The following is a 24,764-nucleotide window of genomic DNA, read 5'->3' as shown; positions in this document are numbered from 1 at the left end:
CTTCCAGAGACCTGCAGAATGCAGACCTGAACAGTGGTCAAAAAGCTGCCTGCCTGTGCAGGCAGCTGAGCGGATCATTACAGTACCCCCCCCCCCCCCTCTAGGGTCGGATTCCAGACAAGCCTCTAAACTGATATTTGCAAAAGACTTTAACTGAAGACTCATGAAGGTCAGGACAGCCCGACAAGGCCCAATTCCAGAGTCAGTCCAGCCGAAACCGACCTCATCGGAAGCAAAAGCCACCGGAACATGCCCATCAGTACTACCAGTCTCAGTATAACACCCATCAGGACTGTGAACGCCAGAGAAGAAGCCATCGACACCCTCCAGACAATACCCACCACCTTCCAGGGAGCGTCCGAAAATACCAAACCTGCCACAATACCTGTTCGAAGTGTCCCTTACAACACAAAAGCCACTGTTGATCCTATCCAGGGTACCAAGCAAAATTTCTCCCAGAATCTCCCAGAACCTTTTGAAGCTCCACAGAGATCCCAAGAGGGCAGAACAATCACCAGGCTCACATGGAGAACTACCAAGAACCCTTATGGAACCTATGATTATTCTGGATTCAGAATTACCAGGACCCCCATCAACATCAGGTTTTTCAGGGACCACTTCTGGGCATGCAAGCAGGCAGGCCATATCAGAGCAAGTCTCCACTGAGGAAGCATCTGAGCATGCTGGTAATCGAGGCACACTTGGGCTTTCTGGGTCATAGAGCACATTGGGGTACACCAGCACAGGAGAAACCTCAGGACATGTCGGGGAACTGCTAACCTCAGAGTCCGACACGACAAGACCAAAACCAGGACCGGGCAGAAAATCATCACGAGTAGAGGTCACAGGTACTGGTCTTTCAAAAGAAGACTCGGACTTAACCACAGAATTTTCTGTGACTGTAATATCATCCTTGACTACACATGACTGAAGCTCCACCAGAGCTGAAAAAGTAGCCAGCAAGGCAGCAATGCCTACTGAAGTGGGCAACACCTCAGAAGGACTTGGGGGGCAGGAGACATCTCCTACAAGTTCTGCACCCTTTGGGAGGAACTCGGAGGTCTTCAGGACATCAGACAAGACCTCATGAACATCATTTTCCAAGTTTTCTACGAAGGATTCTGAACTATCCATGTTACTGGGCAAAACTTGAACATTATTTTGTGGACAGGGCAGATGTCCCAGGGAAGGTTCCACCATAAACTGAGACTGAATTTCATCATCATGAGCGGAATGTACCGGAATATTTCCTGGAAAACACACTGACTCCCTAACTTTAATCTCACTGCACCCAGAATTCTGCGTAGCAGTCAAACTAGCTTGCAACTCCAAAACTGCAGAAAAACAGGTGAGTATAGTAGCAATACCTAGATGAGCCTCTAGGGACACTGCAGGAGATTCAAACAAGGCCATATTAACTCATCCAGAGTACAGGGTGCAGAATCAGCATTTTCCTCAGAACAAGAAAGGGACTGAGAAATGTCAGTGCGAGTGGAGATCATGTTTTCATTCATGGTACAGGGCAGGTTCAGAGAAAGCTTCTCTGGGCAAGGCAAAGAAGCTTCAGCATCAGATTCGCAAAACCGAAGCGCTGTCTCACTCTTAGATGCGGCTAACAATGTCGAATCCGAGGAGTCAGAACGCAAAACTTGCGAATCCAAAATCGCTTTAGGTTGTGAAACTGACGCTACCATAGCGCAAACCTCCGCGATCTGCGGAACAGACTGTAAGGCGTTCAGGACAGAAACACTGGAGCAACTGTCACTAGGCAACGGGCCCTTACAGGTGTGAACAGGGTGAGACAAAGACTCATTAGCAGAGGAAACAGCGACAACATCAGGAGAAACTTTATTAGACATATTAATTTTACTTTTGATGCTGCATAATTTAGGAATTTTCCCCATAGCAGGGTCACAGATGGAAGATCTTAAAGATCTGTTTCTAAATGACAAGGGGTCCCACACATCCTTGAAAAAACTGGCACATTCATGCCGATCACAATCTGCAAGAACATCCGAGAAACAGGCATTAGATCGCATAGTATCAAACTGCACACAGTCAGGAGAGAATCTTTCAGGATTCGCACAGGACTCAACCACATTGGTACACCCATTCATTTCAGATCGCACAATGTCAAGACTCACATGCTTTACCCCAGAAAGGCAGGGACAATCATCCGACAACGATGTCTCTTTATTGGAATCAATTGATTGGTGTATGTGCAACTCATCCAAAATCGTCTGCCATACATAAATCACCAGATCCACATCACCCTCGTCACATTCATCGGAATCAATCAAAAGGTACATAGAATCGAGACAATCATTCAAGACATCTTCGCTTTTTGCGATGTAAAAATCGCAAAAGGCTTTCCAATCAAAATCAAATTCCTCCATCAAGGCCCCAATGTCCCATGAGGCAAATGGAGGTTCAAACAAGCCAGTATCAAGATAATCTCCATATGGGTAGAGATCAGGAACAAGAACAGATTTTTTTAACTGCTTTAATATAGTGTGCGATCCTACCTATAATAGGATCCACATAAGCTTTGGATTGGGGCAAAAAACCCGGAGACTGAGCAACATCATTGTAAACATCAATAGGGAGTGTTTTATTCAGATGCTTGCGATTTTTAGTTTTTCCCTTTTTAGCCACTTTGCATGTCTGTTTAAATGCAAGAAACGTATCCAGGCAGTTCTCTTGCATCTGCTTAGAAGCTGAAGTGGCAAGAGAAACATTGAACTGATTATCATACTGAATGTTTTTGCACATTTCAGACTTGACAGAAATAACCTCTTTATTTGTGGTTGCTAAGGGCAACGAATCTTTTAGCTGACAAACCGAATCAGCAGATTGGCCTGCAAGCACCAACTCATTAACATATGGTAATGACAGAGAAATGTTGCATAAGCTAATCTGATCAGCATCTTGCACTGCAGGAAAAAACTCATAGAAATAACTTGGCATGCAAGTTCCAAGCTTACGAGAAAACACATGAGCCAGAAATCTGCGAGGGTTATGTCTCAGATTCTTGTGTCTGGCATACTCATCAGCCCACACGAACAGATCCCCTTGGAAAAGATTGTAAGCAATCTGACCACTCCAAGTGGAAATATTGGTGGCCTGAAATTCAGGATTTGCCAAAAATCTGGAACATTCTGATATGAACTCATCTCTAGTTTCATAGTCCAGTATCTTAAACCTCTTAAAGATACAGGACCCATATTTGACCAAATCGTACAAATCGGAAATTCCCTCTACACTGGGAATTTCGGTTTGGCTGGTCATACTGTAACGGTTGTGGAATTCTCTCCATGATCAGCGCACAGGACGTGCGCTGACACTGCGGAAATCCTCCACAAGCGTATAATTTGAGGGAACCCAGCAAAAGGTGCAAAGCACCTGTAGAGGGAAATTCCTGTCGGCAGGTGGAGCTGTGGAGTGCAGAGGAACAGCTCCTCTGCCCTGCCACAGACGCCAGACAGGAATTGTACGAAGGGAAGAAACGCAGGGCAAGATAGCCCTGAAAGAGAGAGAGCAAAGCGACAGAGGGTCTGCGTGTCCACCAATCTAGTCGCCACCCTGCGACGATGAACACACAACCATGAAGATAAGGTGAGAAGGCAATAGCAAGAGATGGCGATTGCTAACAGCGACACAAGACAGAATAAGTACAGAGGAGGAATATATGTATGTGCACCAATCTAGTCGCCAACCTGCGACGGTGGACACACAACAAAGGAAACCGAGTGAGAACGCAATCGCCTGAGAAGCGATATCGAATGAGATTGAGCAAAGGGACAGATTGTATGTGTGTGCACCAATCTAGTCGCCAACCCGCGACGGTGCATACACAACAGCAGATATGAAGTAGGAACGCAATCGCGAGAGAGGCGATTGCCAGAGGTGACACAAGGATACAGCAAGGCAGAGCATGAGAGTAGCAAAGGCACAGCAAATCATACAATGAGAAGATAAGGAAAATAATAAAGCTAACTAAACGCGAACACCGCACTCATTCGCAACAGCGAACGCGTTTACTGCGCGGTCTCCGCGTGTTAAGCACAACAGAGACAAGCACGCCTAACTAACCACTGACAGACAAACATGAAACAGAGAGCTTGCTTAACGGTTACCTCACCGAGCCTCCAGCAAGCGTTCGTAGCAGACAAGACAGATACACGAAAACAGGAATAAGTGAGAGATACGATCCACTGCTCTTTCCGCCAGAGCGAGTGCGATCCAAGTATAGAAACAGAGCGAGCTGGATCCACTGCTCTTTCTGCCAGAGCAAGTGTGATCCAAGTACAGCAAGAGAGTTGCAGACCAGAAGGATCCACAGCCGCTAGTGCTAGAGGCTAGTGTGATCCAAGCACGACAGACAGACAGAACAGAAGGGCCTACCAGTAACAACCGCTGTTCTGGTTAGCACCCCACAGACAGACAGAACAGGCAATACAAATAATACAATCCTGACTGCCCTAGCAAGGATGCCTAATGCAGTCCCAGGGATTACTCTAAGCTAATCTTCAAACAATAAGCAAGGCTGACACTCCAGGAGTGTTTCACAGGACAAACCCTTATGACCAGCCCAGGTCTGTGATATCACATGGTATTTATAGTACAAACCTCCAGAGGATGTGGCTAAGAAATTTACATGACCAACGCATGCAAATTCCACAACAGCAGCAAGCTGCAAAACTGACAAAAGGTCTCTCTTCCAGAGACCTGCAGAATGCAGACCTGAACAGTGGTCAAAAAGCTGCCTGCCTGTGCAGGCAGCTGAGCGGATCATTACACTAGTATTACAAATGTGTAGCTGTCACACACACAGGTACCGTGAACAGGTATGCAGTGACTTGTATATAATTTAACACTGAGTGCAGTCATGTAGGTGCACTGAACAGGTATGCAGTGACTGGTATCAATACAATGTGCAGCTGTCACAGACACACAGGTACCATGAACAGGTGCAGCGATTGACTGGTATATAACACTGTGTGCGCTCATGTAGGTAGGTGCACTGAACAGGTAGGTATGCAGTGATTGGTATTACAAATGTGTGGCTGTCATACACACAGGTGCCGTGAACAGGTGCAGTGACTGGTGGTATATAACACTGAGTGTGGTCACGTAGGTACGTGTACTGAACAGGTAGGTATGCAGTGATTGGTATTACAAATGTGCAGCTTTCACACATAGGTACCATGAACAGGTGCAGCAAGTGACTGGTATATAATATAACACTGCTTGCGGTCACGTAGGTCGGTGCACTACTGAACAGGTATGCAGGGATTGGTATTACAAATGTGCAGCTGTCACACACACAGGTACCGTGAACAGCTGCAGTGACTGGTGGTATATAACACTGCGTGCCCTCACGTAGGTAGGTGCATTGAACAGGTAGATATGCAGTGATTGGTATTACAAATATGCAGCTGTCACACACACAGGTACCGTGAACAGATGCAGTGACAGGTGGTATATAACACTTTGTGCGCTCACATAGGTAGGTGCACTGAACAAGTAGGTATGCAGTGATTGGTATTACAAATATGCAGCTGTCACACACACAGGTACCGTGAACAGATGCAGTGACAGGTGGTATATAACACTGCATGCGCTCATGTATATAGGTGCACTGAACAGGTAGGTATGCAGTGATTGGTATTACAAATGTGCAGCTGTCACACACACAGGTGCCGTGAACAGGTGTAGTAACTGGTGGTATATAACACTGCGTGCGCTCACGTAGGTAGGTGCAATGAACCGGTAGGTATGCAGTGATTGGTATTACAAATGTGCAGCTGTCACACACACAGGTACCGTGAACAGGTGCAGCAAGTGACTGGTATATAATATAACACTGCTTGCGGTCACGTAGGTAGGTGCACTACTGAACAGGTATGCAGGGATTGGTATTACAAATGTGCAGCTGTCACACACACAGGTACCGTGAACAGGTACAGTGACTGGTGGTATATAACACTGCGTGCACTCATGTAGGTAGGTGCACTGAACAGATAGGTATGCAGTGATTGGTATTACAAATGCTCAGCTGTCACACACACAGGTACCGTGACCAGGTGCAGCGAGTGACTGGTATATAATATTACACTGCTTGCGGTCACATAGGTAGGTGCACTACTGAATGCAGGGATTGCAGGGATTACAAATGTGTAGCTGTCACACACACAGGTAGTCACTGAATGTGCTGGGCCTGGCAGTGGCACAGTAGGAATTACCAAGGGGCCAAGGTCCAGCAGCTGCGACTGACTGACAGGGCTGTATATGCAACACAAGTGTCTGTGAGAAACACACCAAAAAAAATAGATCACAAGAACAACATTAGCTCTTAAAAGAGCTGTTGAGGAGTGCTTTTTTTTAGTAATAAGTATCAGCAAGGAGCAAGCTAACAAGCCTAACACAAGAGCCTAACTAAGCTTTCCTTATATCAGCAGGTTCTCTCCCTTCTGTAATTACTGCAGCCACACCAGTGAGTGAAAAGGCTGACAGTGCCTGCGTTTTATAAGGGGGGGGGGGGCTCCAGGAGGGAGTGTAGCCTGATTGGCTACCCTGTATCTGCTGACTGTGATATAGAGGGTCAAAGTGGACCCTAATGATGTAGTATAGGGGGCGGGTCAAACTCACATATAGTTTGTGGTTCACCGTGAACGCGAACCACTGAAGTTCAAGTGAATAAGTTTGCGTGCGAACCGTTCGGGCCATCTCTAATCTGGGGCTATAGCCTTCTTGTAAAGCACCATCCAAAGTTATAAGACATCTGATGGGGTTCTGCACAGTAGATGAAGGGAGTAAAAAGGCTTGGAAAATGAGGGCTGCACATTTTTTTTTAATTAGTTGAAATTGACAAGGGTAATGTGCACACACACATGCTTGTTTCTCTATGCATTTTGGATGGAGTGTTATATATCAATATATATGTGTGTGTGGATATTCACAGAAGGAGTTACTGCTTACTTCACATTTGGAAACGTCCATTATTTCTCACAATGCAACATCATTCACAGACAGGAAACTGTCATGACCATGATGACCATAATGACCATGACATCACACTGTGGGAGGGGTTTCTCAAAAATATCAGCCACACAGACCCCAAGTGAAAAGATTTCTGATAGGAATGGGATATCAGCCACTGAATGGAATGAAGTTTACTCCTTGGTTAAAATTCCTCTTTAAAGAGGAGCTGTTAGGTATAAGGTCTCAGAGAAAATAAACACATATATCAGTAGCTAAAGATTGGCTGTACTTACATTACATATGCATTTCACTGTCCACGTTTGTACTTCACATAATTTTTATATAGTATTTGCAGAGAATGATGCTCCTGACAGCTCATGGCAGGTTCCATGTTTGTCTGTCTCCTATGAAGCCAAATGTGTCGTCATGTCCTGCCTGCTTCCTGATGATTCCACTCTCACAAACGCTGACAATGAATAACACTACTGTGCAGTGAATATTAATTAGCCATGTGGCTAGGAACAATAGCGGACTCCTGCAGTGTACTCTGCCCGAGATTTATTAGTGCTGTGAGCTAGACTGTTACATGCTGTTGAAACTTGAGCCTCACTAGCAGCCAGGGGAGGGCCCCAGAATGCTTTGCAGTATCTGTTATTCGGCTTGCGTCCTCCTTAGGAGCCTGGGAATACGGAGCCTTGCTGTCAGCAAACATCTAAAGTAAGAGAGATTTTTAACTGCAGTATTGCCTTTTTGGCTTCCTTCTAAACTGTTTAACACAGGAGAATAGAGGTTTAAATTAGCTTTTGCAGCCTGACAGTTACTCTTTAAGATACACAGAACTTTTTTTCTTCATTAGACTATTTCTGATCAAAATATCGCTATTATACAGGCTCAGAATTTCCAATAGTCTAACATAGCCAACAGAACTAATGCGATGTCAGTTAGGTCAGCTGGAAGATTTAGTGGAAACTTACACCAATTATCCAGAGGATTCAGTGTCTCAATAACAAAGGGATCACTCTTTTAATTTGAACACACTTTATTAATAATTTAGTTCCCATTTCAGCTGTCAGACATGGTTTAAATACATGTACATTGTCTTTAGGATATTTTGGGAGGTAACAGAGAAAAAGAAGATAGAGGGTAATAATGATAGGAGGAGTAAACAACTTGTTCTGTTCGCTGTTTGATACGAAAACGTTGTGAAGGCTAAGCTGTTAAAAGTTAAACAAAGAGAAAACTTTTGACAGATAGGTCGGTTAAGGTAAGGATCAAAAATAAAAAAAAGACCCTTTCTATGAAATGCAAATGATATAGCCACATTCGTCTAGCTATAATCTCCTGTGGTATGTTGTACTTTGATGGCTGAGTGTCATCTCACTCGTTTGTGTTTAACAGAAAGTAACTTGTACAGCATAATCTGACTTGGAGCACTTATTTATATGCTTCTACAATCTTTAATTAAACCAACTTCTTTGACTTTTAACCTAATGTACTGTATCAGAAAATGTGCCTATGCCACTATAAATAAATAATGATTTCCTTCATAATCATAATTCAATGTTACATTGTTGTAATATTACATTCACTTACTAGGCAGGCAGTCATATTATAATTTTGAAGGTTAAAACAATTATGTGATTAGTATATATATATGAACAAAAGTGGGATGCGAAAGTTTGGGCAACCTTGTTAATCTTCAGGATTTTCCTGTATAAATTGTTGGTAGTTATGATAAAAAATGTCAGTTAAATATATTATATAGGAGACACACACAGTGATATTTGACAAGAGAAATTAAGTTTACTAGCCGACCCGCGGCGTAGCATATGCCGCATAATTACAAAGACAGGGCAAGGGGGGGCAAGGGGGTATTGGGCACAGCTGGGTCCCCCATCAGTGCTCCCCTGTCCCCGGTCCTAGACTTTTCACCGCCACCCCCCCAGCCATGGGTGGGGGTCCACTGAGCTGGAGGGGGTAGCGGGCAAGAAGGGGGTATTGGGTACAGCGGCAGGGAGGGAGGTCGGAACCCCCTCTCTCACCTGGGTCCCCCATCTGCGCCCCCCCCCCCTCCAGCTTAACTTCAGCAGCAGCCGCCACTATTACCCTCTTTCCCTGAAAATAAGACCTAACCTGAAAATAAGCCCTAGCTGGAATTTTGAGCATGCTTGAAATATAAGCCCTACCCCAAAAATAAGCCCTAACGGAAGTTAAAGAGGAGGAAGAGGCAACCAGGAAGTGGGGACACAGTGGTGCAGTGCCAATCGGGCACTGATCCTGTCATCCCAGCACACAGCAAGGTTATCAGCAGTGTGCAGGGAAGACAGGGCAGGTGCCTGATCAGTACAGTAGCATACTTTCAAATCCATGAACATCACAGTACAAAGGAACAGGAAATCTGCTGAGAGACACTTCCTAATAGAAATTTAAGACATCCCCTGAAAATAAGACCTAGCACACCTTTTAGAGCACAAATTAATATAAGACACTGTCTTATTTTCGGGGAAAGACGGTAGTAAGAGGCAGCGGGCGGGGATGACTCACTTCTTCCACGTTCCAGTGTGCATTCCACTATCGTCACTTCCTGCAATGCTGCCCACTTTATTGTAAGTGGACGGCATTGAAGGAAGTGACGACAGTGGAACACACGCTGGAACGCGGAACAGGTGAGTCATCCCCACCCACTGCCGCTTACTAATAGTGGCGGCTGCTGCTGAAGTTAAGCTTGAGGGGTAGCGCAGATGGGGGACCCAGGTAAAGGAAGGGCCACCACTGTGCCCAATACCCCCTTCCTGCCCGCTACCCCCTCAAGCTCGGCGGCCCCCCACCCACGGCTGAGGGGGGTGGCAAAAAGTCTACAACCGGCCCTGAGGGCGGGGCGCTACGTCTTCTTCTTGTTTGGACCGGCCCCTTCTTCTGCTTGGACTGGCCGTGGGGGCAGGGCACTATTTCTTCTTCTTGCTCGAAGGTTGAGGCACGTAGCCTTTTATATATATAGATTGGATTTACAGAAAGTGTGCAATAATTGTTTAAACAAAATTAGGCAGTGCATAAATTTGGACACCACAAAAAAGAAATGAAATCAATTTTAGTAGATCCTCCTTTTGCAGAAATTACAGCCTCTAAACGCTTCCTGTAGGTTCCAATGAGAGTCTGGATTCTGGTTGAAGGTATTTTGGACCATTCCTCTTTACAAAACATCTCTAGTTCATTCAGGTTTGATGACTTCCGAGCATGGACAGCTCTCTTTAACCCACACCAGAGTTTTTCAATTATATTCAGATCTGGGGACTGAGATGGCTATTCCAGAACGTTGTACTTGTTCCTCTGCATGAATGAATGCTTTAGTGGATTTTCAGCAGTTTTTAGGGTTGTTGTCTTGTTGAAAGATCCAGCCCCGGCGCAGCTTTGTCACTGATTCCTGGACATTGGTCTCCAGAATCTGCTGATACTAAGTGTAATCCATGCGTCCCTCAACTTTGACAATATTCCCAGTCCCTGCACTGGCCACACAGCATGATGGAACCACCACCATATTTTACTGTAGGTAGCAGGTGTTTTTCTTGGAATGCTGTTTTCTTTTTCCTCCATGCATAACGCCCCTTGTTATGCCCAAATAACTCAATTTTAGTTTCATCAGTCCACAGCACCTTATTCCAAAATGAAGCTGGCTTGTCCAAATGTGCTTTAGCATGCCTCAAGCGGCTCTGTGTATGCTGTGGGCAAAGAAAAGGCTTCCTTTGCATTACTTTCGCATACAGCATCTCCTTGTGTAAATTGCGCCGAATGGTTGAATGATCCACAGTGACTCCATCTGCAGCAAGATTATTTTGTAGGTCTTTGGTGCTGGTCTGTGGGTTGACTCTGACTGTTCTCACCATTCGTCACTCCTGTCTATCCGAGATTTTTCTTGGTCCGCCACTTCGAGCATTAACTTGAACTGAGCCTGTGGTCTTCCATTACCTCAATATGTTCCTAACTGTGGAGACAGACAGCTGAAATCACTGAGACAGCTTTCTGTATCCTTATCCCCTAAACCATGATGGTGAACAATCTTTGTCTTCAGGTCATTTGGGAGTATTTTTGAGACTCCCATATTGATAATCTTCAGAGAAAATTAAAAGAGGAGGGAAACTTACAATTGACTCCTTTAAATACTCTTTCTCATAATTGGATTCATCTGTGTATGTAGGACAGGGGTTGCTGAGCTTACCAAGTAGGGATGCTCGCTGAATTCCGCGGAATTGTAAATTCCGTGATTCCGCTCGGAATTAGGTCATTTTCGATTCCGGTAGTCGGAACGGAATTGCTAAACCTCTCAAACGGAATTCCTCCTCCTCCTCCTCCTTCCTCCTCCTCCATCTATTGAATTGATCATAATGGTACATGCTAGGCCAGCTTTCGCATGTAGTGTGGTTGGTGGTCTAGAGGGTAAGACAGATACCTACTACACACTGATACCTGGGTTCAAATCCTGGCAAAGGTATGTAAGCTGGCTTTTAAAAAAGTACAAATCCTTAATCATGCTACTTTTTCTAATGAATTGATCATAATGGTACATGCTAGGCCAGCTTTAGCATGTAGTGTGGTTGATGGTCTCGTGGGTAAGACAGATACCTACTACACACTGAGGCCTGGGTTCAAATCTCATCTATGGTATGTAAGCTGTTTTGATAAACTGCAATTCCCTACAGGATGATATAAGAGGATGAGAGAGAGAGAGAGAGAGATCAAAAAATTTTCGGCGGAATTGCGCGGAACAGCTCCGGAATACCGCCGGAATGAATCGGAACCGGAATTTCGGATCAGCGGGATGCGGAATTACCACGGAACGGAAAATTGCAATTCCGAGCATGCCTATTACCAAGCCAATTTGAGTTTCAATAATTATACTAAAGGTTTTGGAATCAATAAAATGATAACAGTGCCCAAATTTGTGCACCTGCCTAATTTTATTTAAACAATTATTGTGCACTTTCTGTAAATCCAATAAACTTCACACAAGAAGCAATAATAGTGTGGCACTCCATGTGACCAACAAGCATTAACAGTGAAAGGGGTTAATAAGCAAGTCTCTCACCGCCGGATCCTCTCTGCCTGTCACTTTGGGACGTGTGCTCCGACAGTACTATGAGGAAGAATGGATGATTATTACTGCCAATAATCATGAGCAGCTAAGGACGGATGGTGCACATGCTTTTTCTTTTTTGCATACAATCCAATAAACTTAATTTCACTTCTCAACTATCACTGTGTGTGTCTCCTATATGATATATTTAACTGACATTTTTTATCGTAACAATCAACGATTTATACAGGAAAATCATGACGATTAACAAGGTTGCCCAAACTTTCGCATTCCCATTGTACTTTTACATTGTGATCGCACTTGAGCCAGGCTGAATATTTTACAGCCCCTTGCCACTTAATAAATCTGCTTTGTCTGGTAACCAGATCTGAACTATTCTTAAAGCAACCTGAGAACCAGGATAAAAACAAAAATAAACATCCCCATAAAGGGAGCTTCATAATGGTGTATGCCATGGGGAAGGGAGGCATCAGTAATTTACGTTTGGGCAAGACGTTTTGAATCAGGATGACAATGCTCCTCTGGCCCCCAGCCGATATGAAATGCACCATCCTCTCCACTTGCCAGTCAGCTTTTGTAATAAGTTGGCGGTGCCAGCAATGCATACCAGGAGATGTAATCAGTGGATGTGAATACAGCGCCACAAGGAGGTCGGGAGAGGAGGAGGTTGGGACAGGAGGTCTTCTGACTGTAGGTGAGTAAATGGGTTTTTCTTTTCTTTTTCAGGTAGTGCTGCTGATTGTGGTCAGAACTGCTGAGCATTGTGCATATTGTGGTCAGATCTGCTGAGGATTGTGAATATTGGGGTCAGATCTGCTGAGGATTGTGCATATTGGGGTCAGATCTGGTGAGCATTGTGCATATTGGGGTCAGATCTGCTGAGGATTGTGCATATTGGGGTCAGATCTGCTGAGCATTGTGCATACTGTGGTCAGATCTGCTGAGGATTGTGCATATTGGGGTCAGATCTGCTGAGGATTGTGCATATTGTGGTCAGATCTGATAACGATTGTGCATATTGGGGTCATATCTGATAAGGATTGTGCATATTGGGGTCATATCTGATAACGATTGTGCATATTGGGGTCATATCTGCTAACGATTGTGCATATTGGGGTCATATCTGCTAACGATTGTGCATATTGGGGTCATATCTGCTAACGATTGTGCATATTGGGGCCAGATCTGCTAACGATTGTGCATATTGGGGTCAGATCTGATAACGATTGTGCATATTGGGGTCATATCTGATAACGATTGTGCATATTGGGGTTATTGAACGTGTTTTTTGTTTAAATTTGCTCACATTACGTGTATTTTCTTGAGAAAACCTGCACAAAACTTGGGCCCTCTGTCTTTGCGTTGCACTTTTAAAGGGAACCCGAGGTGAGAATAATATTGAGGCTGCCATATTTATCTCCTTTTAAGCAATACCAGCTGCCTGGCTGCCGTGTTGGTCCTCTGCCTCTAATTCTTTCAACCATAGACCCTGAACAAGCATGCAGCAGGTCAGGGGTTTCTGACAATATTGTCAGAACTGACAAGATTAGCTGCATGCTTGTTTCTGGTGTAATTCAGTTCACTACTACAGCCAAATAGATCAGCAGGGCTGCCAGGCAACTAGAATTGTTTAAAAGGAAATAAATATGGCAGCCTCCATATCACTCTCACCCTGGGTTCACTTTAAATTACAGTTAGCCCCACCCTCATCCGGTCATGACCACACCCATTTATTCGCCGCAGAGCACTTAGCGTGCCGCAGGTTGTAGCCACACCCATTTTTTGCGCCGCAGGTCGTTAGCTACCCCGGAAATTGGTACAGCACCTGCATAGCACCCCCTAAAAAAAAAATCCTGGAGCCGCCACTGCACCCAAGAATCCTCTGACACATCAGGGGAGGCCTAACCTGGCTGTGGATGTAAGTGTAACGGCAAAGCTGACCTTTCTTGTAGTGCTACAATCATAACAGCCAGTGATTGGCTGAACTGCTAAGACTGAAGATAACTTAGATTGAATTTTTAGGTGAATTAATGTTTTAGGTTGATTACATAGTTGGTGCTGAAGGTTGTTGATGATGATGGTAATGAATTTCTCTTTTTCAGATTCCAGGATAAATGAAGTCCAATCACATTAAAGAAAACAAAAGAACTTGTATTGCAGATGAAGTTACAACAGCTTTTAATTCACAAATGTAAATCTATAAATATTTGCTCCCTGAGTAATAATGGTCCCTGTGGTGGATTTTTCTTCTAATGAAAATAAAATAAAGCATGTGAAATCTGTGATTGAACTACTATATCTCATCAGTCAATTATTCACTGCAAGCTAAATGGGAGGTAATATATGTAAAGTAGTGTTATCCAGCTTTCATAAAACAAAAAGGGCCCCTGGTCTTGAATAATAATTGAAGTACAATCTCACAGTGATCAGTAACTGTAGGGGTGTTATTATGCAAAATCTCTCTTTATCATTATCTGTTAATGTAAAAGAACAAACCTCCTTACTCATCTTCTTTTAATAACTAGACAAAAAGCTTCAGCAGATTTCAAAGCAAATGGGCCTGAATAGATTTAGGAGGAACACAGTGCAGACACACCAGGGCATGTCCTGCTGGACTAAACCATCAAAACACAACATATTGACCTGAAAAAAGAAATTTCTGACTTCTCCCTTTCTGGAACATTAGTCAATTAAAATAAAAAATGTTTTTCAAACTAGTTCATTAAAGCCAAACTTAAAGATATGTGAATGCAGTGCTGTCTGCGAGTTTGTAACCCCATTCAAGCAAACCTGAACTTAAAATAAACTGGTGAGAGAAACAACTGTATCTAGAGTCCTACTCCTGAATAGACATTTCTTGGAATCCCACAGTCTAAGGCTCAACACACACCATGCAATCTTGATTGTTAAATCTTACCACTTTCATGTAGTATAAGAGCTTATCCAATCAATCATTCCAGGTATGTTCAATCTGTTGACCCTTATACTACATAGATTTGGTAAATCTGTACAACCAAGATTGTATGGTGTGTGTTGAGCTTAAGGCTTCTTGCACACTGCAACCGATTCCGATTCAGATTCCGCTTTTTAATCTGTTTTTACATCCGATTCAGATTCTGATTTTCAGTGTGCAGGGAGCAAACTGCAAATCGGAATCTGAATCGGATGTAAAAACAGATTAAAAAGCGGAATCTGAATCTGAATCGCTTGCAGTGTGCAGGAGGCCTCATTTTGTTTTTAACAGCTAAAAAATGAGATTAAAGTTTTTATTGTCTTAGCTGAATAATGACAGTTTTAGATGTTTTGAAAATGAAACTTCCTAAAAAACAATAAAGGAGCAGCTGGTAATGGCGGAAAAATACTCCACCTGATCCAGCTAGCCCCCCTGGATCATGTAAGATGTCTTTTTATAGTAATCGGCCAGCTCGGTTTTTCATTAACCGCTTCCAGGCAGTGTTCATTGAAAACTACGCCCTGTTTGGGAGCTGTTATGCCTGCCGGGATGTAGATTTCAATTAGCGCCCTGCACAAGCTCACATTGATCACATTGGCTCACATTTATCTCATTGGCTCACATTGATCACGGGATCAGGAGCCAATGAAATCGGCTCCTGATTGGCTCACAGAGCTCGGCTCTGATAGCAACCACAGAGCGAGTGAACTTCAGTGACAGGAGAGCAGTGCAATCGGCGGTAGCAGCAAATCTGTGCAGTGTGATGTCTGTAGGCCCCATTTTTTGTACCAGCAGTCTCGGATCCATAAGGGGCCTGAGGCCGGTAGGCCTGAAGTGGTTAAATGCAAAAAAATATATACATGACAGAATGTAAGGAAGGATTGTATTTCTTATTAAAGCAACTAGATGCAGTAAAATTGGCTGTTTCACTTAAAAAAAAAAATTCTACTACATTTGCCAGGTGCATTAGAGAATTATAAATCCATTGGTGTGCAATATCTCGGCTCTGCCTGTTCAGTAAGCCAGCACCTATTTCAGTAGGAAACCTTGGGTAAAACTTCCTAACACTGCTACGGCCAGTGCAGTTTCTAGGCTAAAATTTACCCAGGGCGAGGGTGTAAAAATTGCGCCCCCCCCCCGAGCAAGGTATGGGTGCCCGCAGTATAGGTTAGCCAAGTCTAGTTGCACTTAGTATAGGTCCCCCCAGTATAGGTAGCCAAGAATAGGTACCCCAGTATAGGTAGCCAGGCATAGGTGAGCCAGTATAGTTGCCCCCGCTATAGGTTAGCCAGGTAGGTGCCTCCAGTATAGGTAGCCAGTATAGTTGCCCCCAGTATAGGTTAGATAGGCAGGCGCCCCCGGTATAAGTTAGATAGGTAGGTGCTCCAGTACAGGTTAGCTAGGTGGGTGCCTCTAATATAAGTAGCCAGAATAGTTGCCCACAGCATAGGTTAAATAAGTAGGTGCCCCCCAGTATAGGTTATTTAGGTAGGTGCCTGCAATATAGGTAGCCAGTATAGTTGCCACCTGTATAAGCTACCTAGGTAGGTGCCCCCAATACAGGTTAGATAAGTGCCCCCAGTATAGGTTAGATAGGTAGCTGCCCCCCCAGTATAGGTTAGATAGGTAGCTGCCCCCCCCCAGTATAGGTTAGATAGGTAGGTGCCCCTCAGTGTAGGTTAGATAGGTAGGTGCCCCTCAGTATAGGTTAGATAGGTAGGTGCCCCCAGTACAGGTTAAATTAGGTAGCTGCCCCCTAGTATAGGCTAGATTAGACAGGTGCCCCCCAGTATAGGTTAGATTAGGTAGCTGCCCCCCCAGTATAGGTTAGATAGGTAGGTGCCCCCCAGTATAGGTTAGATTAGGTAGCTGCCCCCCCCAGTATAGGTTAGGTAGGTGCCCCTCAGTATAGGTTAGGTAGGTGCCCCCCAGTATAGGTTAGATAGGTAGCTGCCCCCCAGTATAGGTTAGATTAGGTAGCTGCCCCCCGGTGTAGGTTAGATAGGTAGCTGCCCCCCCCCCCGTGTAGGTTAGATTATGTAGCTGCCCCCCAGTGTAGGTTAGATAGGTAGCTGCCCCCCAGTGTAGGTTAGATTAGGTAGGTGCCCCCCAGTGTAGGTTAGATTAGGTAGGTGCCCCCCAGTGTAGGTTAGATTAGGTAGGTGCCCCCAGTATAGGTTAGAGATAGGTAGCTGCCAGCCAGCGTAGGTTAGATTAGGTAGCTGCCCCCAGTATAGGTTAGATAGGTAGCTGCCCCCCAGTGTAGGTTAGATTAGGTAGGTGCCCCCCAGTGTAGGTTAGATTAGGTAGGTGCCCCCCAGTGTAGGTTAGATTAGGTAGGTGCCCCCCAGTGTAGGTTAGATAGGTAGGTGCCCCCCAGCGTAGGTTAGATTAGGCAGCTGCCCCCCATCATAGGTTAGATTAGGTAGGTGCCCCCAGGATAGGTTAGATAGGTAGCTGTCCCCAATAATGGAGGGGGGAGCCGCGGGGAGGGCAGCCAGACCTCTCCCTCCCTCTCCTCTCCCGGGCGCCCTCCGTGCTCCCCCCTCAGATGCAGAATCCGTGAGCAGGCAGGAAAGCGCTGTTTACAACTCACCTGCCTGGCTCCAAGCGCTGCTCTCTCGCCGCTGGTCTGTCTCCTCTCTCTGTACGTACTGATACACGCTGCTTCCTGTAGCCGGAAGCAGCGTGTATCAGTACGTATACAGAGAGAGGAGACAGACCAGCGGCGAGAGAGCAGCGCTTGGAGCCAGGCAGGTGAGCTGTAAACAGCACTTCCCTGCCTGCTCACGGACTCTGCATCTGAGGGGGGAGCACGGAGGGCGCCCGGGAGAGGAGAGGGAGGGAGAGGTCGGGCTGCCCTCCCCGCGGCTCCGGCTCCCACCTCCGTTATAGCGCCCTTCTCCCAACAGCGCCCCGGGCGGCCGCACGCTCCGCACGGGGCAAGAAACGGGCCTGGCTACGGCCTATAGAGCGCACCCTAGTGGCTACAGCTCTGGTGCTTTGAGTCCGGGCGAAAAGCATGATATAAATGTTCTGTGTCTGTCTGTCTGTTCTGTCTGTTCTGGTTGAACTCGATGGACGTATGTCTTTTTTCAACCCAAATAACTACTATGTTCATAGTGGTTAGAGAATGTTGCTCTGCATCATACCACTAATCATGGTGACTGTTAATTCAACTACAGTACTGTGGTGTCCTCCGCTACACTTGTTGAAATCTAGCTTGGTTTAGGATGTAAATGAAAAGGGAAACTGAATTGAGCCTGAAATTCTGCACAAAAAACTGCTAGTGAATGACTGTACCACCATGACTGAAAAAAAAAAGATAGATTTTTTTTTCCCTGGGTGAATCAATGATTTAAATGACCACTAATGCAATAATCTTAAAATTTTAAATATATGTAAACACATACAAATAAGAAGTACATTTCTTCAGAGTAAAATAAGCCATAAATAATGTTTCTCCTATACTGCTGTCACTTACAGTAAGTAGAAGAAATGTGACATTACCGACAGATTTTAGGCTAGTCCATCTCTTCATAGGGGACTCTCAGCATGACCTTTATTCTTTATAAAGACACTTCCTGAAAAAAATGTAAACAAAGATGCTGGCTTGCCTGCCTGCTCACCGTACACTTTTTTGGCAGTTGGATGGAGCAACTGCCGTTCATTAAGAGCTTTTGAAAATAAAGATAATCCCGAGAACCCCACATGAGGAGATGGGCTAGTCCAAAACGTGTTGGTTCTTTCACATTTTTACTGCTTACTGTAAGTGATAGCAGAGGTGTCACTAGGGTTGGTGTCACCCGGTGCAGAAACTCATGGTGTCACCCCCTCTTACCCCATGAACCTCCAACCTCACCAGGTAGTAACGTTGCTTGTAATAAGGGGGTGTTAAAATGATCACCATGTGGCCCTGTTATCCTGTGAACTCTGTTATAAGCTCAACAAGGAGCAGCCCCAAGGGGAGTAAAGCAGGAGGGAGATGTACATCAGACACTAGCCTGGTACATATTTACATAGCCTACTCCACTCTCCCTTAGCCTGAAACTTGGTGTCACCCCCTCTGCAAGTGACACCTGGTGCGGTCCGCAGCTACTGCACCCCCTCTAGTGACGCTACTGAGTGACAGCAACAGAGGAGAAGAGTAATTTATGGCTCATTTTACTCTGGAAGAAATGTACTTCTTATTTGTTAATGTTTACATACATTTTAAATTTTAAGATTTTCGCAACAGTGGTCCTGTAAAGGAACTTAAATGTGTAATGCGGCCTGTTTAACTTACCAGAGGCTTCTTCCAGCCCCCTGTAGGCCTTCGGAACCCTTGCCGTTGTTGTTCCATTCAGCAATTGTCCCCTCGGAAACAGGGCCGGTTCAAGTAACAATTGGGCCCTAAGGCAAAATTAGCCTGGGGGCCCCCAACAGACACCCCCTGACTCATTGGAGGCCCTTTGTTGCAGCTAAATTTCCCTCCTGGGCCCCTGAGCTGGCTGCTGACCCTCCCCCAATCACCTCCCAACTTAACAGACTCTGCAGAGTCCCTGGGGAGCAACAGTTAAGATGGGGAAGGACAACTTGGGGGCCCCTACAGGCTCTGGGGCCCTGGGGCAATTGCCCATTTTTTCCTATGGTAGCTCTGGCACTGCTCGGAAAGCTGCATGTGCGCTCCCAGGCACGACACCTCCTTGATTGTACTCACATGGCTGGGAGAATTCTGGGGTTGTGCAGTTTGTAAAAATTGTAATTGCACATGCACCAAGTGCTCCTGGTCATGGAGGCGCGATGGAGGAGGCGCACAGCCAGGGCTGCGCATGCCCAGAAGCCTGTGACTGGCCCAGTTGGTCAGCTTTCAGAGGAGCACAGCTGCTGAATGGGGCAGAGCAGAATGACAGCGCAGGACCAGAAAGACTACAAGGGTCTGTAAGAAGCCCCATGTAAGTGAAACTGGCCACATTACTTTTACTTTAGGTTCTCTTTACCTTGATGACTTGTTGTTTATGGTTGGTGATGATGGTGATATTGATTATGAAATTGGTGGTAGTGGTTACTTACTTCTCTATTGCAGGTTGTAGGATAAATAGTATCCAGTCAGATTGAAAAAAGAAAGTGAGAAACAAATTTTCCAAGTGATGTGAACCTCCTGATGTAAAATTCCCCTAGGAGATACATTTTTCTTGTGTGACTTTTTTTATAATGAATTTAAAATAAAGCATCTTAAAGCTGAGAGTGAATTATTATGTCTTATCCGTCATTTACTGCAAGCTAAAAGAGTGATAATAGATGTAAATCAAATCTGTCCAATTTTCATAAAAGCTAAAAGGACCCCTGGCCTTGAGTGACAATTTATTTGCTGTCTGTGAATAATCAGTAGCCTCGGAGGTTATTATGTGCAATCTCGCTATTTATTACTATCTGTACATGTGAAAGAACAAACCTCCTCCTTACCCATCTTCCATTTATAATTAGCCAGAAAGCTTCAGCAGATTTTAAAGTAAATGGGCCTGAATAGATTTGGGAGGAACACAGAACAAGCCATGCTGGTCTAAGCCATTAAAATACAACGTAATGAACTGAATACCAAAATGCCTGACAGGTCCCTGTCTGCAACATTAGTCAAGTCAGATGAAAACTAGTTTATTAAAGTAAATTTGAAGAGGAACTGTGGTAAGAATAAAGCAATGGATAAAATTGCTTACTTTTTTACAATATTCCTTTATAAATGATTCAGCCAGTGTTTGCCCATTGTAAAACCATTGCTCACCCTGATTTACATTCTGTAATTCATCACAGGTGGTGGCAGCTTTAGTCCTGGAAGGTGATCTCTGCAGAATGTTTTTTTTTCTGAGAGTTCTAAAGCCGGTAGAAGGTCATCTCCCAGAATGCTTGGGAGTTGGGGGAATTCCGCATATCTATTTAGCCTAGGCTAAGCATCATTTAGAGGGTGGGGCTACATACCAATATACAGCAATATATAGATATAGAAAGTGATTTTGATGCAAAAGCAAGTGAAGAATGGAGCAGATATGCTGACATCAAAACTAGAAATGTTGATACGGGTAATACCTTCAATGACTAACTGTACATGGTTTATGGCAAGCTCTTGAATCATTAAGTTTCTTCTTTAGGGATTATACAGAACTAGATCAGAACCATGCAACAGTGCGGTTCTTTTGTATGGTTCTTATCCAGATAGTTCTGTATAATGCCTGAAGAACAAACTTAAAGGACCACTAACGGTAAAAACTGTAAAATTTAAAATACAGGAAAACACATACATAAAAAGTACATTTCCCCCAGAGTAAACTGTGAGATAAACTACTTTTCTCCTATGTTGTTGTCGCTTACAGAAGGTAGTAGAAATCTGTCAAAACTGACTGGTTTTCAACTTGCCTATCTCCTCATGGGGGATTCTCAGTTTGTTTGTTTTTCAAAAGCACTTAGTGAATGGCAGTTGCTCAACCCAACTGCTAGAATAATGTGCAAAGAGGTAGGTAGGAGGGGGGCCTGCATCCTGGACTGGTTCTAGACTTTTTAGTGCCTGAGGGAAACTTGTGAGGATGCGTTGCCCCCTGTAAAGGTAGTCAGTGTAATTTCCCCTGGTATAGGTTATCCAGGTAGGTGCCCCCAGTAGGTAGTCAGTACAGTTGCCACCCAGTATAGGTAGCCAGTATAGTTGCCCACACGCTCAGTATAGGTAGCCAATATAGTTGCCCCCGGGCCCAGTATAAGTAGCAGCCAGTATAGTTGCCCCCAGGCCCAGTATAGGTAGCCAGTATAGTTGCCCCCAGGCCCATTATAGGTAGCCAGTATAGTTGCCTCCAAACCCCCCCCCCCCCCCCCCCCCCCCCGACCTGCTGCACCACTGTGACAAGAGAGCGGCTCTCATAGCAGCACATATACAGGAAGTAAGTACTTACTTCCTGTATATGTGCTGATAGGCGAGCCGCTGTCCTGTCACAGTGCTGCAGCGGGCCACTCTGCTCTGAAGTCTGTGTAGCGGCGTCATGCATGGGGCCAGGGACTTTTATAGAGAAAGCAGCCGCCAGAAGATAAGATGAGTGGCAGCAGGGAGGGAGGTGGGCGAGATGCCGCTCCAGCTCCCATGCCGCCTGATGCAAAAGTTTCACTTGGCATCATGGGTGGTCCTGCGCTGCCTGCATCTTTATATAGATCCTTTCCAGGGAGTGCAAAAGAATAAATTAAATACTAAAAATCCCCCATGAAGAGGTGGACTAGTCAAAAACCTGTGAGTTCTGTCAAATTTCTACTAACTACTGTTACAGATCACCCAGCAAGCTCATGGTGAAGCAGAACTTCTAGGAGTGTGTAAGGGGCTAAAAATGGCCAAAAAGCCTTTTTACCTAAACACTATGAAAAATAGAAATTTCCTGTCTTTAAACAGAAGGTATTTGCTATTATTCAAGTTAGAGTGAGCATATGAGGTCTCCCATTATTGGTGAATATGCTATTTATCTCTTTGTCGACCTAAAAGCCAAAACACACCTCCAGAACCACCAACCGATCTAAAACAGTCTGTATGTTTGCTGTATTATTGTGGCTCTGCACAATTAACAAGCTGACACATCATTGCATTCCAGCGGACGTGGAGGTATGTGTAGAGCACACAGGGACAACAAAGGATGATTCACGTATTCAGCAGTGATGCATTGTGGGAGACATCATATGCTCACTCCAACTTGAATAATCGAAAATACCTTCTGTTTAATGAAGGGAAATGTATGTTCTACTAACCACTATAAGTGACAGCAACATAGGAGAAAAGTAATTTATAGCTCATTTTACTCTGCAAGGGACAATACTCTGCAAGGGACAAACTTCTTATTTGTATGTGTTGTTTACATGTATTTTAAATGTTACAATTTTTTACAATAGCAGTCCTTTAACTGACTGCTGCCATACATACTTGTGATTGGTTATGTCCACAGGGGACAAACATTATGTAATTGCAGAGTCATTAAGGGGCCCTGTTGCACTACTGGGACTTGCATCACAGTAACAAATGCTGCACTACAACATATAGAATATTATTTGCACATTATTGTTATTCACATAAGCATACATGCATTATATTCTATTACTGTATATACACCTTCATCACATTTTTATTTATTTGCTAAATTACATTGCTGCATGCAGGGCCAAATTAAGAGCTGAAGAGCCTATAGGCACAGAAGTTCTGTCACCCTAAGCTCCGCCCCTCAGCACAGGCCACACCCCAAGCCACACACACAGATCACACACTCACACAGGTCATGCGCACACATGTAGTTCACACTCACATGCACAGATTACACACACGTGCATATCACACACGTGCAAATCACACACACGCAGGTTACATATGGGCAGATCACATAAACATATATGCAGATTACATGCATGCAGATCACGCACACACACACATGCAGATCACACACACACATGCAGATCACACACGAAAAAGACCCCACACACAAACACGCACACAGATCACACACACAAACACACAGATTACACACACATGCAGATAACACACAGACACAAATCGCACACACAGATCTCTCTCACGCTGCACACACACAGATCGCGCATGACCTCCCCCTCCCAGAATGTCCCCCTGGCGCTTGCTGCATCGCTTCCAACCCTATGATTAAAATGCCCCCCTCCCCTCAGCTTCCCTCCCTCCGATTAAACTGTACCCCCGGGCACTCAGCTTCTCTCCCTCTGATTCAGAGGCGTCTGAGCCATTAGGCAGCTATAAATTCTTGCCTAGAGCGACAGGAGGAGGGAAGGGCGCTGCTGCACTGAGTAGTGAGAGGAGAAATGCCTCTCAACTCACTCAGGTATCAGTTTACACAGCAGCAGCAGCGCCTAAATCATGACTGATTTACTGACTGATTCATTCATTTCCTTCAGATCAATGATTCAAAGAACCACAGTAATGAATGAATCAGTGAGAGAAGGCACTCATCCTAGTCAGGGATCCGAGGACAGCATCAGCTCCTGAGATTCATTCAGTCCCTCTCTCTGCTACTGGTAACTGCGTGGAAGTAGAGACTGTAGCAGTCAGGCATTGGCTGCCCCCCAGGCCTCCTTTCATTCAGTGATTTAGGGTTGGTCCTGTGTCTGCTGTATTCAGGTTTGTTGTTGTAAGGCATTGTAAAACACTAAGCTAGCTGATAAAAGTGCAATTAGAGGGCAGGCAAGCTGCTAAATATACACAGCATGATGCAGAGGAGGGTCCATGGGAAACAATCTGTCTGGTCTCTCCCCATTGTTAAAATGACTGCATATGCAGATAAGGTGTTAAACAGGTTGAAAAGTTTTGACAGTCCCTAGACTCCAGGAGGGCTGCTTTCTGACTTGTGTGGGAGACTGGCAGGGACAGCAGTCCTATTACCAGCAACTAGCCTCTGTGTAATGTGGGACTGCAATACAGATAAGCTCTCTGCTCCATCTCAGGCTATTCTTAGTCTCACTCCACTCCTCCTATCTCTGGGCTAGTGCACGACAAAATCGCAATCGCTAGCAATTCGCAAATGTGACTTTGTGAAGCGATTTTTGAAAGAATCGCTCCAATAAATGCTACCTGCAGCATGTTTGCAATCACAACACTGCTGTGGGAACACCCTCATAGGGTAACATTAGCCCAGCGCTCTGAAGCACTCTTGGTGTGCACCAGCCTTCTTCATTCACCTTTGTTTCCCTCTTTCCCTAGTGCATGGTGTCTGTGTCTTC

At 44.8% G+C, this 24,764-nt stretch overlaps 1 protein-coding gene across 1 annotated transcript in view; it reads left to right on the top strand.

Annotated features, from left to right (window-relative positions):
- The window catches only part of GC (GC vitamin D binding protein), a 257,077-nt gene extending 242,714 nt beyond the window's left edge, over positions 1-14,363 (top strand). The window contains exon 13 of the mRNA XM_068233393.1: positions 14,176-14,363. The gene's annotated coding sequence lies outside the window, so the exon portion shown is untranslated. The remainder of the gene's footprint in view (positions 1-14,175) is intronic.
- Positions 14,364-24,764: the final 10,401 nt, after the last annotated feature.

The sequence above is a fragment of the Hyperolius riggenbachi genome, chromosome 1 (assembly GCF_040937935.1).
Source record: "Hyperolius riggenbachi isolate aHypRig1 chromosome 1, aHypRig1.pri, whole genome shotgun sequence".
Lineage (NCBI taxonomy): Eukaryota > Metazoa > Chordata > Amphibia > Anura > Hyperoliidae > Hyperolius > Hyperolius riggenbachi.
This window is presented reverse-complemented; position numbering and strand designations above follow the sequence as displayed.